The sequence below is a fragment of the Chroicocephalus ridibundus genome, chromosome 14 (genome assembly GCF_963924245.1).
Source record: "Chroicocephalus ridibundus chromosome 14, bChrRid1.1, whole genome shotgun sequence".
Taxonomy (NCBI): Eukaryota; Metazoa; Chordata; class Aves; order Charadriiformes; family Laridae; genus Chroicocephalus; species Chroicocephalus ridibundus.
The window spans coordinates 3,427,358-3,443,194 of NC_086297.1; the positions used below are offsets into that span (position 1 = coordinate 3,427,358).

Consider the following 15,837-nt stretch of genomic DNA (forward strand, 5'->3'; position numbering starts at 1 on the left):
AAGGGAAGGAACAGCACGGGTCAGCCAAAGTTGGCCCGGACAAACCAACACTCTGGAATTCTCAGTTGGATGCGCTTAACCATCACCTCATTCCTCCAGAGCCGCAGGGATGCGCTCGCACAGCCACCGAACCCCCGCTGACAGCGGTGCCGATGCCACGGCAGCCTCTCCCATGGGGACACTGGGAACAACAGTGGCGGCACAGGCTGTGAAGCGGGGTTTGATGGAGGAGGGTCCCTCCCCGCACCCATGAGCGAGGGAGGGACACTCGGGAGGGAGATCATCGCACCGGCAACCACTGAACCCCACCGCCGCACGCTCCTGCCCCAGGAATCATTGGGAAATCTCCCCGGGAATGCATGGGACGGCGCGGTGAACAGTGCCGCTTCCCGGTGAAGGACCAAACCCAAGTGACAAAGGGGACATGGCATCAGCCAAGCACGTGGTGGCCACCCACAGTAACGACAAGGCCAAGGCGCTGCTCGCCCCACGGGCAAGACAGATCTAACGTCAGAGGACAGAAGGGATGCCAAAAGCCTCACCGCTCGAGGTTTGCGCTGTCTAAAGATTAATTTCTTGGGCAAGAAGAACTGCACGATGTTAAATGGAATTACATGCACCAGGTCCTGTTAAGCAAACTAATTCACACTAACTTCCAAGAGCTCTTTAAAGAGTTCCCAGCAGATAAAGCGCAGCACCGAATCAAGTTACGCTGAAATTTTACCCATTTGAGTTAATTTAATCACTCCATTTCAGAGGCCTGAGCTACGTTGGGATCTCTGATCCCTGGCAGGGAACGGCTTCCGATCCGCGCGAGATCAGATGCAGCGAATCTCCGAAGGCAGGAAAAAAGAAATAATTTCGTTACCTGCTTAAAAAGAAACCAGGAATTTTTATCAGGAGCTATGAAGGGACCAGGCAGCCATCCTGCACCGGCCGCAGACGATAATCCTGCGGCGATATCAGTACGAACGCGACCGCGCCGTTGGCATCCCAGAGAGCACAACAGACCAGCGGGCATCGCCGCTTGCTTTTTCCCACACCGTCTGCTTACGGCACTTTCCAGACACCAAACTACGGATAAGCAGGATGAGCTGCTCCCTTCCTGCTCTCCATCAATTCTCTTATTCTTCCACTCCAGCACAACCAGTATTCAAAGTCACCTGGGTCCTCTTCTGTTCCGAAACGACGTGGTGGCTTCGGCTGGAGAAGTTCTCTTTGCAAATTAATTCAAATTGTTTGAAAATAAAAATCAACGAAGAAACGCATTCGTGCCCAGAGGTTTCACTAGAGGTGGAAGCGGCACAGTGCCGTGGCGCCCATAACGACCGGGTCAGAGGCAGGAATGACCCTGTTCCAAACCTGACGCTTCTCCGAGCGGCATCTTTCCCGAATTATCGCCTTCCTCGTGCGGATGAGGGGCAGGGGACAGTTTGGAGAAATTATAAAGCAACAACTCACCAAACGCAGGGGTGCGGGGGCCCCCTGCAGCCTCTGCAACGGTCTGAGCGAGACCCCCTGGAAGGGAAGGGGGCACCTGGGGGCTCTCACCCTCCCTCACCCGCTCCATGCCGTGGGGTGCGGTACCCAGGGACCCTCCTTGGCTGTGCGGGCATCTCGGGGGGCTTCACTGCCAGCCCCGGCTGAGCAGTTTTGGGGGGCTCTGGTGCTGCGGGAGCCATCCTCCCCGCCTCTGCCGGCTGCTCCGCGGGGGGATTTGCGGACCCGACCTCCTCTCGGCCCCAGCCCCTCAAGCTGCGGAATCACGCACCAAGCCCGGGCTGCCCCCAGGCTCGAAGGGATGCCCGCCGGGTGGAGGCATCCCATGCCAGGACCCGGTTCCCTCCCTCGCAGGGACACGCAGGGGCCGGGGGGATCCTCCCCTTGAAGCTGAACAGCTTTTAGCCCAACACCCCAATTTACAAACTGAGGGTACCGCGATGACACCCCCCCACCGACCTGGATCTACCAGTGCTAAAGGAATAATTACAGGTGGCACCAGATACCACCCTTTACGCCAGATGTTTCCCCGGCGCGCGCCAGCTCCTCGCAAGCCAGTTCCTGGAGAGAGTTTCCCAAGTCGCAGGTGGCATTGGCTTCACACGTGCTCTGGAATAAACCCACATCTGGACGGACACATCTGGGGTTCCCAGCCTTAAAGCCGCCCCCCAAGCCGCAGCCCGGCGCGAGGGAAAGGCACCGATCCCTCCTCAGCCGTCGCTGCCGGGCAGAGCGAACGCTCGCTGGGGAAAAACAGGGGCTACTCTCATAGCCTGAAAAATAAAGCGAACAAATAATCGATTTCTGAGGAAAATAAATAAAGCGCTCCTTTGTTCTCAGCAGCTCAGCCCTCGGACTTAAAAAAAAAAAAATCAATCCTGATTCCCCCCGAAGGGATAAGCGGGTTGGATTTTTGCCCGCTCTCCTGGCAAAACCGAACCGTCAGGCTGCTTTCAGGAGCACGATCCATCATCGCCCGCCCGCGCCACAGAGACGGGTGGGTTTCGGAGTGTGACATCCTGGTGGCATTGCAGACACGCAAGCTACCCCCTTAATCCACAGAAACAAAAACCAGCAGAAAACCAGTATTTTTTGCAAATAAAGCAGTTTTCAAACAGATTGCGGGACGGAAAGGGACGGGGCAGCACTGCCACGGCTGGCGTGGGGCTCGGGTGGTGGGACCCCCGCGGGTCTTGTTCCTCCCATGGGACCTCGCTGCCAGCGCATCCATCCCCTCCTGAATCTGAATCCCCCGGTGATGCCGGCACAGGGGGGACAGATCCCAACGGCACCTACGGGCACGCTCCCGCCCCAACGGCCGGTCCACAGCCAAGGGATGCTCATTAGCCGGTGTGTAACGAGCGCCCGGGAAGGAGGGCAGGAGACTTCACTCCTCCCACTCCAGCAGGGCAATGCCCAAGGGGAAGAACACTGATTTGAACCGAGCCCTGTCAGAAGACGCCTTCCCACGTTAATGAAAGGATCTCAGTCTTTTTCTTCTGCGTGACAGCACTATCCAGCCTACTATTAAATTTTTAATTTTCCTATTTTAGGTAGTCCTTAGGGTAAAACCAGCAAAGCAAAACCGGGGCTCAACCCGCAGCGTCGTATTGTGAAACGGAGGATTCATCAACAGCCTCAGCTGCAAGATGAGACTCCTCGCTTGGGGTCTGGGCTTTTTTCCTTCAATAAATTCTGATTTATGGATCTGGGATGAACATCTCAGAAACAAAAACTCCTGTCTGTAGCAGAGGGTTTAAGTAGAAACGGGCTGCATGGCTGCAGCCGTCGGCTCAAGGGGCTGAGGATGCTCCATCTTGCACCGGGATTCTCCTGCGCTCGCCCCGAGCCCTGCGGCACAGATGTGTCAGTTTTCCAGGGATTTGAGCACATCTGTCCCCGCAGAGGGTTATCACACAGCCCTGGCCCCGCAGAGCACGAAGCCGTGCCCATCATCACCCTCACCACTGATCAGCCTGGAGCTCGCTGCCCTCGGAGGGGCTGGGGCAGAGGGGATGCTCCGAAAGGTCTCTGGTCCTTCAAAATTTAGAGGATCCATGGGATCCCGGGGGCTGTTCCCCACTCGCACGGAGACCTGGAGCTGGGGGAGGCCAGCAAATACCTCTTAAAAATCAATTTCAAAAAAAGGGATCTGAACCACCACCGGTGTTTATGACGGGAAGGAGCTGGGTTCTTTTTTTTTTTTTTCTTTTTCTCCTTTGAATCCAAAGCAAATCGATCTCCCTCAGCCCGGGGTGGGAAGACGGGGATGACTCAGCCGGCAGAACGGCGCTAAGCTCTCCTTCCTCCACCGCGGCGCGGGAATTCAGCTGGGAAACACATACACACACATGTGAAAAAAAAAAAAGAAAAAAAAAAGCCATTTCTTAGATTTTCCTCTAGTATTTCAATAAAGGATTACTTTAAACAGGCTTTTCACAGAAAAGCTCTCAGCGCTAAGCCTCCCAGATGACTCCTGTTTCCAGTGAGGGTGTTCCTGAACCCTACACGAGTGGTACCACGACGCCTACGACACACGGAGACGGTGCTGGGGCCGGTCCTGCCCTCCCCAAAGACCAGCCCCAAAACCCAACCAAAAAACTGACTCAGTGCAGAAAACGGTGGATTTTTCCAGGGCTCCCTGCACCTTCCCAGGCACGGCTGACACCCCCGAACCTGGCACAGCTCCTCTGAAGCTCATGAAATGTTAAGAGTCAAGTGCGTCGGCCGCCTCACCACGCTCCGGGAGAGCTGTCGGGGTCCACCTGGAAAAGGATGCGCAACTCCAAAATAAAACATTATCCTACCAATTGCATCCTCCTGGGATGGGACGCCGGGGGACAGACGCCATTTGCACACCGGAGAGAGAGACTCCGGGGCAGAAAGAGCCTAACAAATATTTAAGTGATTATTTTTAAATCTGAGCATCGCTTGCGGATGCTGTAAAGTCCCGCCACTCGCTTGCGGGGAAAGCACCGCGCCGCAGCCCGAGCCCCTCATAGAAAGAGGAGAGCAGCCCGTTGGCGGTAAAATAAATAAATAAACGAGCACCATTTTAATTATAGGTAATTGGGAATTCAGTGCTATTTCATACTGACTTTAAGGCGGTTCGCACCATCTGCTGCCGCAGATACATCTCAGGGCTTTGAAGAGAATCGAGTCTCGGCTTCGGTTCCTCTCTCCAGATGCCCCCGAGGCCGGAGCGATGGTGGAGCCGCGCGTGGCGGGGAGGGCATCGCCCACCCCGGGAGAGCAAAACCGGGGCCCGGGGCGAGCACTCTGCCGGTATTAGAGACACACAGATGGCAATGAATATGCCCGAGCTTTAGGACTTGCAGATAACACCGTTTAAAAAAAAAAATAAAATAAAATAAAAATAGAGACGTAGTTTAAGCTTACAACAAATACAGATGAGAAACCGCCAACTCTTTAAAAAGGAAAAACAAAAGACTGCGGAGCTCCTAAGACGACGAACGCTACACCCCGCTGCCGCCTCCCTCCCTGCAGCGGCTGCGGTGCCTTCGCAGCCAGCAGCGGGTCCTGCCGGGCTGCCATTAGTCCCCCCCAGCCCCACTCCAGGCCCCGGTGATGGGGACGTTCGGGGAGGGGGGCGCGTTCTCGTCACCCCTCCCTCGCAGGCAGCTGCCAGCTTTGGCTCCTGCTCTGGGTGCTGGGGCTGTTCCAGCCCCACCAACCCTCCCCGCTTCCACAGCCTACTGAAAAATAAGAGAGAAAAAAACCCAATTTGAGATTTCCTGCTCATATGCTGCGGCCGTGCTGCATCCAAACCCGGATGAAGTAACTCCCGGAGCAGCCGCCGAAGGGGATGCTGAGCCTGCAGGACACACGGCTTCTCCGGATCCTGCTGGAGCCGGGAACAGCCTATTTCTGTGCCGAGCAGCCGAGGAAAGAAAAAAAAAAAACCAACCACGAGCCCAACAACCACCCACCCAGCCAGGCTGAATGCTGCCCGCCCCCCGTTTCGGGATGAAATAAAGCCCTCGTTAACCGCAGCCCACAGAGCGGGACGCAGCGCGAGGGACAGGCTGTCTCAGCGGCTAATCCATTACACGGGCTCAGCTTGAAACCAGAAGTCACTCCAGTGCAGCCGTGCCTACGTGAAAAAGCAGAAAGACACTCTCTAATTGGGGTTATTTATCCGGCACCTCTCCGGGGGGGGGTGGGGGTCACGCAGCCCGGGATCGCGGGTGTGCAGACCTGCCCCAGCCCGGGTGAGGGTCTCCCGTCCTGCCCCGCATCCCTCTCCCCGCGTCCCAGGCACAAAGCACGTTTTCAAGCCGGTCCCCTGGGCATCGCTAAACGGCTTTGGGATGCAGCAGGCAGCAGCAGGCAGACTGGAGGCAGGGCAGCTGCTTCAAAGCTATTCTCCCTTTCAAGGAAACAGGCAGATGAAGGCAGGGGGGATGCTCTGCTGTTTGGGTTCCCTCCTCGGGAACGGCACCAGCGGGAGCTCCCTCTCTTTAGATGCTGAAAAGTTCAAATTAGAGGCACTGCAGAAGTCCAGGCGCCGACAAAGCTTCAATCGCCGCCTCTGTCTTATCAGGCAGCAGGGACCCGGCGCAAGGCAGGAGCGGCTGGAGCGCAGCCCTCATTACCTCTGCCCCTCGCAGAGCTTTTTGCTTCAAATACGTAAAACTCACCCTGTAACTGCGCGGCATCTCCCGTTCCAGCCCCGGGTGCTGCCTCTCCAGCCGGCCTGGCTCGGGGGGTCCCCAGTGCTGTCCCCCAGGGAGTGGTTTGAACCCATGGTCACCCCAGTGCCGGGAGCGATGGACCAGTTCCCGGTGCCCCTGGGTCTCCTGGTGGCCCCGGGTGGTGGGGGGCGGCACAGGGACGGGATCGGGGTACGCTGGGGGAAATGCAGCCTGGGTGGGTTGAAGAGGCCACCAACCCCTGCACATCACCCACCGCCCCGGGCAGCATCGCCTTTCCTGGAGCTGGGCAGAAACCAGCTGCTGAAAAGCACCCCGGGATTTTTATGGTAAAAAACACGATTTGGAAAGACCCTAATATTTCATTTCTGCGTCAGACACCCTCCGTGGCTCGACACCACCATCACACATGGCCGTGGGCAGGAGCCGTCCTCCCGCATCCCACGGGGACCAGGGTGGAGGGGACACCCGTGGGCTCGGTGTCACCTCCGAGCTGGTCCCATGGCACACCACAGCGTCTCCCTCCCGCCCAGCCGTCCCCTCGGGAGCCCGGTGGGATGCGCATCTGCTGAAAAGAACACGGAAAATACGGCTACTGCTGAAGTCACCCTGATGGCACCGACACCCGGCAGGGCAGAAGGTGACGGTGGCACCGCAGCAGCTCCCGGTTGTGCATAACACAGTCAACAGCAGAGGGTTTTACAAAATAGTATCCAAAATATTATCCATTATTTCAGATGACCAAGCCTTGGCACCTCTCTAAGTGCCTTTGTCCAAGGAGCCGCTGGGTCCCACAGCACCCACCCAGCACCCACCAGCCCCGCGCTGCTTTAAAGAGCAATTATAATGCAAACCCACCAGCCCCGCTGATTTAAAGAGCAATTATAGCATAAACGCGGCTTTTATCCGCACAATCAATACTCCTATCTGTGAAAGCTTCCTGGCGGGGGGGGGGAGAGGAAATAAAACATTGATTTTAAGTGAAAAGGCATATTCCATCATCCTGTGCCATATACCACGTGGAAAAGGATAAAAGAGAGGCCTGGACGTGAACAACTGTCTCAGGACACAGTCAACTGCAATGAAAATGTGTTGAAATCAGATGGGAAAGAGAAATCACCAGCACAAATCACATCAGAACCAGTGATTAGGGAAAAAGAACCTGTTACCTTCAGAAAGAAAAAAATATAAACTGGAGGCAAACTGGTGGGCAAGAGCAGCCTCCTCCAGCGCGGGAAACCTCGCCAAGAGCTCCCATCCACAACCCACCAGCCCCAAATCAGAAACAAGATCAAAATCTTAATTAATCCATCTTTTGGGGGCACAGGGCTCAGCTCCACGAAGGCATTCGAGCACCCCCCAGCCCCAGCGGGGACACGGGGTGCCAGCCCACCGGGCTCTTGCCACCTCTCAGCAGCTCAGGAGCCATTTGCGCAGCCCCGCGAAGACAGAAAGCCCCCGCGCAAGCGCATTTTAGGCAATAAAAGTGGGGTTCGTGGTGTTCCCCCGTGCCCCTCCTTGCACCCAGAGAACAGCTGCGGTTTTGCTCAGGGCCGACGCGGAGCAGAAGCAGAGTCAGGATGCTCCCAGCACCCCCCAGCCACCGCCACGCACCAGGCAACCATTAAAAATCCCAAAGCAGCACAGGCTTTTACCTAAACAGATCCCTTGATGGCCACACTGCGGAGAAGAGAACAAGGCACCCGAAGGCATGACCAGAACCCCACAGCAAAATTACCACATACATATATACACACATATAGAGAGAGACATATATATATAGACATACATATAGAGAGACATATATCTATAAAAACATATACAGCCACATATAGACACATATATAGACATATATATAAAAAAACAAATCTATAAAAACATCTATACACATATATATACACATACATATATCTATATATTCACATATATAGCCACATATATGTACACATATATATGTATAGACGTATATATGTCTATCTGCATAAGCCTATATGTATATAGACATATATATGTATATACGTCTCCATGATATGTTTAAAGTGGCCTGGGACCAGGCCAGCGCCCTCCCCTCGCTGCGTGGGCATCGCCCCACTGCCCGGCCCCTCCGTGGCAAACCCCGTCACAGACGCCTTTACACGCTCGGAGCCACAGTCAGCCCCCGACGACGCGCCTGGGCTACGGCTTTTTATACACTTTGTTATCCTTAAAAATGTTTGTTTAGTTTGAATGTGGGGAATAGCCCTTTTTTGTTGTTGTTGTTTGTTTGTTTGCTTTTTTTGTTTAATGCAGTTTATTGCCTCTCCTTCGAAGCAATGATGTTGGTCTCCCTACACTTCATGGTACGTGCCCTGGCATCACTCCTCGGCTAATAGTGCTGCCGTAATGCAGAGCGACTGCTACAGCTCCCGATTTTCATTTCCCTCCTCCAAAGCATCCTTAGGGTGACTAAAAATTATTCCCATCCCCGTTCAACTAAAGAACCATAGCTAGAAAATAAATTAATTACTGTGCTTATTGAATGAAGCCAAAACATCGTCCCCTCCAGAGGCAACGATACTGATTGTTAGTTCAGTTTAATAAACCTTGAAATTTAAGGTTTTCCTGAATACGGCTGCGGCGGAGCGGTGGTTCTCCCAACCATCACTTGTGCTAATTCCCTCCCAGCCTGGAACTGGGCTGAGACAGGATTTCAGCCCCCAGCCAGCTCCCGAGCCGTGGGACAAACCGCTCTGGGAAGACACAGGGTTTGATGTGACACACGCATCTCGGGAGATGCTCCTCGGGGGACGTTTTAATGCCCTATTACCTTGCTAAGTCAGGAGAGTTATTACCAGAGGACTAATTACAGCACCAGCGCCTGGCCCCGCGCACGCTTGTCCCCTGCAGCATCGCTGCCACCGAGCCGCCCGCACCGACCAGCTGAGGATGGGAACGACCGAGCAACCGATTTGATACAGCTGCAGAATTAAAAAGGCTTAACAGATTGTCAGGTGTAGCCAGGAAATTAAAGCTCTTGATAATATTGCACAGAGTTAACGAGGCTCACTTTGGGAAATGACTCCTCTGATTAACGGCCGTAAGCGCCACAGAACGCCTCTCTGCGGCTTCCACGCTTGCCCGTAGAGCCGATTTCGGAGCGTGGCTCCTAACCAGCACGTCACTCGACAGACTTTAATAAGCCTCACAGATTAACGAATCGCCCCGAAATAAAAGGCGCACGGAGCGGAGCAGCGAGCGCACGTAGCACGGTGCTGCCCGTGTCCCCGTCACCCGCGGTCCGGGCGTGCAGGTGGTGGTGCTGGTGAGAAGGTCTCCCAAGGAGCTGCCCCTCCTGCACCACCACCCATGAAGACACTTGCTCATCTGCCACCGACCACTTCAGATGAGGAACCCTGCCGTCTTCACAGACCTACCCAGCCCTCTTTGCTCGCTAACTCCATTTTTACAGGCAAAAGACAGGGCCGGACCCTACAGCAGACAGCAAAGAAAGCCACGTCCTCGTGCTGTTAAATCTGCGCCCGTGTTGGCACAGGCGGGATAAGAGGCTTACAAGAAAAGCCACTTCAAAGGCAAAAAGCCCTCTCAGGTGGCGTCTGTCCCCTTCTGCGCCCCGACAGAGCATCCTCCTCGGCAGCTCCTGCAGGGCACAGCTCAGTCCCCCGCCATGCCACCAGCGCCACTGTGCGCCGAAGCCCCAGCGAGATAACCTTGTGTTGGTCTCCACCACTCGCACCATCTCCCGTGGAAAGCTCCAATGCCACCCGCAGGCCCCACTGAAGGGTCCCCGTCTTGCAAGGCTGTCGCTCTCCTGCAACTCTAATAGTTGACCAGAATTAAACGGAGAAGCCCGTAGCGAGGCTAAGCCCTTCTGGCCACATTTCATTTGGGAGGACACCAGATGAAGCCCAAGAAAGGAGGATGCGTTAACAAGAAGCTACAAAAGACAACACTTGCAAAGGACAGCAGGAAGCGGTACGAGACGCCAACAGCACATTTCATAGGCGCAGATGTCATCTGACGAGAGGGACGGGTGGTTCCTCTCGGCCCAGCGCTTCTCCCCGACCAGGCGGTTGTGAAAGCAGCAAGTGTGGAGGCAGCGCATGCCTCTACGGGCGGATAAAGCAGCTGCTTGCGCCTGACAGCAGCTCTCACGCTCATTACGGCGCTGCTCAACCAAGAACAAAGCAAAGGACAAAGCAACCAAATGTTATGCCAGGCTTATCCTGAGGAGCTGCTCCTCAAGTGCCCCCAACCTCTGACAGCCTTCCAACTCCAGACTTCTCTTCAAAGGGTCCGACAACCTTCCAACTCAAGAATTCTCCTCTTTGAAGGGTCCAACAACCTTCCAACTCAAGATTTCTCCTCCTCCTCAAAGGGCAGTGGAACTCTCTAAAGACCTACCACTAACTCCAGAGTATCTCGGGAAAAAAAAACCCAAACCATCACCCAAGGAATTTGGAAACTATTTTGCTTGTACTGCTGCAGCCTGGTTCTCCTCCTCCTCCTCCTCCTCCCTATTAGCAATAACGTAAGCACCACGATGTGTGAAAACAGGCTCTGCTCCCCCGGCAAGGTGGAAATGAGCAACAGCAAACAGATGGGATCTGCAACATGAAGATCCCCATCTCCAGAGCCCTTGGAGGTGGAGAAGGGCAGTCCTGACATGGCACAGGTCACCCAGAGCCAGGGCTCTCTCCCAGTAGGTCACAAATTGATGTTTCCTTTGGGATCAGGCTCTTTGGAGTTGGAAATCCTGATGACCTACACCCAGAGCAATCTGCTGAACTGGGTGGTTTATTTACTGCAGGCTGCGATACGTGTAGGAGTGCAGAACTGAGTCCTCTGCAAACATATCCAAGCCATTTCTATATGCATCTCGGAAAGCAGAACAAAAGACGACGCTGACGCCCAGTGACAATGCCGACCAAGAGCAAAGAACAAACCACCAGGCTGCATTTAGCCCCGTAAAGTCAAAATTCCTAACCCAAGGAGCAAGGCTGCAACCAGAACAACAGGGGTACAGACCTACGTGTGAAGAAGGCATTTCATCAGTTTATGAGGGATTATGGGCTCTGATTTTATTTATTTTTTTGAAGCTCTGCGTATATAAATTCACGTTTAGTCACGCCTATAAAACCCAGCCACAGAACCCAGCCTGACAAGGATGGTCAATAACCATTTGAAACGCTCCAGAAAGGAGCATTAGGATGTTTTCAAATCAATACAGACATTGCCAGAGGCATTCATCATCGAGGCTGGCTATTAAAACTCAAAATGAATTGATGCCTTTTGAAAGCGGCAGTTTTCCAGACCGAGCACAGTGTGAACGTGTCAACGCTATTACAAATACAGTTGGAACCGTCTAAAACGGGTGAACATCCCATTTTGCAGAAGGAGCCGCGCGTTGTATAAGTTGCGATGACTTAATGAACCTTTCGGTCGCACATGCGAGGCTCCGGCTGAATATTAAGCCAATGAATCACGACGGGTTTCGTGGCTGGAGAGGCTTTATACATCATCCCCCCTTCACGGCCCCTGCTTCTGCTCAGGGAAGAAGGGAACAGGGAGAAAATTTACCGGGTAAGCATCAGGAAACCACTCCTGCTCTTGTGATGGGAACTGGCCATTTCTCTGGAGGAGTTTTCCCCTTGGCACGAGGGGACAGACGCAGGTCGGAGCAGCCTGAAAAGCCGGGATGAAGCCGGACTTCCTGAAACCAGCCAGAACCCCAGCAGTAACGGAAGAAAAAGTCAATTTTTCTGGCTGCAAGAACCCAACCAGAGACAGAGGCAAACCGTACCCACGTGCTGCCTGAAGCACCAGCACCAACCCCACGGCCCAGCTCAGGCTCTCCCTTCGCGTGGGTCCCTAAGGGGTTTCGCCTCCTCTTTTATCTCCCCCGCTCCCTTCCTCCCTTTTATCAGGGTTTACTCCCTCATTACGGGACTTGAGCTGCCTGGGCACTGATGAAAGAGACGCTCCATGAGCAGGGTCTGCTCCCTCTGCTGTGCAAGGCCACTCCAGCCCGCCCCGGTACGCGAGCACTTCCTTTGAAGGGGAAAAATACAGCAAAAATGGAAAAAAAAAATTACAGCCTTGGGAAGGAGGTAGGGAATTGGAGGGGAGGCTGGGTGATGCGGCCGCAACGGGCCCAGCGGGTCTCGGGCAGCGCAGCGGGATGGACCCACGTCGGGGCTGGTGCTGGTGGTCCCCCAGCCCACCCATCTCCCCGCTCCAGGGCTTCCCCCCGCCGGAACGCCGCCGGAGCCTCTGCAGCTGGTTTGATGCAGCCGCTCAAATTTAAGAAAAAGCAATACAAATTCTATGCAATCAGGTTTCTCTACGATGGCCCCAAAACCTCACGGCTCATTTAAGTAACAAGTTTAATGAAATTTCATTTCTTAAGTACACTATTTCAAACACCAGTGTCTTTTTTTCCAATTACTAAACCCATCTGGATTCCCTTACTGAACATCCACGCAGAAACACCACGGTCCCACTTCCTAAATCGCGCCCCACCAAAAGTCAATCGAGGCATTAAAACCAATGCTGATTCCCCTTAATAATATTAGTGACTTAACGGCAGCGGCTGCACAATGCCAGAAGCGGATCACATCCCCTCGGCACAGACGTCCGCGTGTCTGGGATGGACGACGAGCGAGCAGAGATGCTGCTGGTGAGACGGGTACTTCAGCAGACGTTTATTTGTGGCGTGGGTTAGCAGCCAGCTCGGAGACTCTTAACTCCCCGGGGCCGCAGCTTTCCCAACCACGGAGGATGCTCCCAGCTGAGCACCAAAGCGATATTTGGTATTTCACTCCGGACGCTTTACAGCCACGTTGCTGCGAACTCACTCCTCTGCCCCGGCGCGCCTGGACAGCACGTCCTTGGACACGAGATCTTCCACAAGACGGTAGCGAGGACGTTAAAGCGAGAGCGGAGGTGGCTGCTGGGGAACATCGTTCCCCTCCCACTCCGCTCCGTAATCTGATTTGGAGCGACGTGAATCATTTGGCACCAGGACACGATAAAGAATCAACATGCCTCGCTGTTAAATATACAGTTTGCAGGAGCATGAGTCACCGCTCGGGTTTCAAGGTGCGATGCTGTATGTAAATCCTTTCTGAGAACTACCCAAGAACACTGCGCACGTCGCCGCGATTTAAGGGGTCAGCCCTGGCCTCCCAGTCCCGCAGTGACCCTGCGGAAACTATTTCCCCTGGATTTAATGCCAAGGGACTCGAGCATTAAAGCTGCCCTAAGCCCTGGGGAGGGGGTCTGGGGAGCAGGGCACCCCCCGTGGCAGGGAGGGCGCAGTCACCGGGTCCCTGCACGGCACCCGAGGGATGAACAAACCCTCCTCGGCTTTATCCCAATCCGATCCAAGGGAGGCAGAGAAATACAGGTTCCATCCCTTGCCTACCCAGATATAGTAAAGACAAAGCTGGCTTCTCTTTCCTTTGTAGTAATTAAAGCCTAGTGATTATCGCACTCGTCAAACCCCGAGTCTAGACACAGCTTTTTCACTGCAATTCATACGGAATCCGCCCAGGCTGCGTTTCGCACGGATGTGTGCGCCTTACTCCACGCATCCACGAGGCAGCCAGTGTTAGCAACTCCCGGGAAAATCTCCTTTCGATCCAGCATGGATGCCCACGATGGCCCAGCTGCCACGGGCTCGGGGGGTCCGGGGGAGGAGGGGAGCGGAGGAGAGATGCGGAGGGAAAGGGGGGCTCTCCTGGACCTGTCCGGGTGGCACCCTGCATCCTCACTCCCAGCCAACAACTGGGAAGTGGTGGGAAACCGAGGGATTTGGGATGATGGGGAAGAACGGAGGTACCCAAACACGTTGCTGACTGGGAGAGAAAGCAGAATTCTTTTCTCCCAACAGATAAAGGGAATTTAAGGGTTTTCCCCCATTGCCCCATCCTTAGGGACCACTCTCGGGCAGCCGATCGGGGCACGTGTCACAGCAGCTTCTCACAGCTGCATGGACACACATCCCTTGGGTTCCCTCCTCGCTCTACAGACCATCCAGCTGTTCAGATTCGGATGTGCATTTCCAGCAGAAACATCGAGAACAGGGTTAGGAGGAGCTGTGGGCCAAGGAGCAGGGGGATAAAGAGGGAAAGCCAAAATTAATTTCCTCCGTCTCCCTTCCTACCGCTCTAACCCAACCTTCTCGCTTGCCGAGTGCGGCTCCCGAGGATGCCACCACCCCAGCGTGACCGACGGCCGCTTCTGCTCCCAGCATCGCACGCAACCACCTCAAATACGCATTTCCATCTCCACCAGCGAAGCCCTCAGACACGCAGGGCCCCGGGGAGCCGCATGTTTACCCCCTCTCCAGCCAGCTCCCCTTCTCCCCACCATCCCCAACCAGTAAAGCCAACTGCAAAATGAGGCAGCGGTGTGCTTTGGGATTTTTGGGTTTTGTTTCTGTTTTCAGAGCTTTAGCAATTTTAAAACACGTAAATATGAAGGAAGGGTCAATGATTCAACAGTGATTAGGTCTGAAATATTCCACTTAGTACCCGTTAGGCTTTGAAAACACCCGTTACGTTCCCAGCGCGTTCCCCAGAGCGCAGCCAAGCAGGACCCAGAGCTGGGGAAAGCTGCTGACTTGGAAGGCTTGAGGTACCTTGTGAAAATACCGAGTTCATTTCAGTAAGCAGAAAAAAAAAAAAAAAAAGGAAATAGCAAGAGACAATAAAGGAATTAATGTATTGTAGATGCTTAATACCATTCCCCCAGAGAGAGGAAAAACAACGAAATCTAATGGAAATTTTCTATTCTCAAAACCATTTGCAGTGTTATTGTTTGCAACTAAGAGAAGATGAAAACATAAAACCTCGGCAGTTTAAGTTTCTGAAAATTGTAGGGCTGCCTGCTTTCTTTTCTTGAAGAACAAAATTCCACACCTGGGATTTAAAGTTTCCGCCTTACAAAAATATCCAAAACCTTGCAGGAGCCGTAGAGCCTGCTGGGCTAGGGCTTCAAGCTTGCACTTGCCCCAGGAGCTGAGAGACATCCAGGACCCAAAGCCCATTGAGTCTAACACAAAACTTCCTTCCTTCCCTTTGGAAAAATCTACGCTGGTAATTCAAGTCCTGAAAAATCCTGTGGATTTAAAAGACTTCATGAAACGTGCAATTAAGCAATGCAGTTAAATAACGGAGCCCGATTTAAGAGGCTAGGACTATTCTTTGCAAAAAGAAGGCTCATTTCTTCATCTCAATCTGCTCCCAGTTGTACTCATGATATTGTAAACCACTATTTGAGTTTCTCTCCAACAAAGAAATAGCAGAGGAGCAAAAAGATTAATTCACTAAATTACATTTTCTTTGTCTACTGAAAAGCCACTGTTAAGTAGAGGAAAAGAAAATCGTGTTGCCTCGGAGGAAGGCCGTATCCCCAGGCAGGCGGGTGCGAGGGTGGCCACCACCCGTCCCACACACTCACCCGGGACCTGGGGAAACCCGACGAGGTTCCACCACCTTGACCAAAAAGTTCCTTCTTTAAAATCTATTTAAGGAGGAAATAGCTGCCAGCAAGACATTTCCTTCCACACTTTGGCAGCTACAATTCTATTAACCTCCAAAATAAGGAGTGACAGCGTGACTGCCAGTCCTGGTCTATAATTAGGGAGGGCCACCGAGGGTCA

General features: G+C 53.7%; 2 protein-coding genes across 4 annotated transcripts in view; one reads left to right on the forward strand and one right to left on the reverse strand.

Annotated features, from left to right (window-relative positions):
• Positions 1-15,837, forward strand: part of RPL38 (ribosomal protein L38) — a 314,431-nt gene that overhangs the window by 95,429 nt on the left and 203,165 nt on the right. The gene's annotated exons all lie outside the window — the stretch shown is intronic.
• SLC39A11 (solute carrier family 39 member 11) overlaps positions 1-15,837 on the reverse strand; it is a 98,409-nt gene that overhangs the window by 54,075 nt on the left and 28,497 nt on the right. The window lies entirely within an intron of this gene.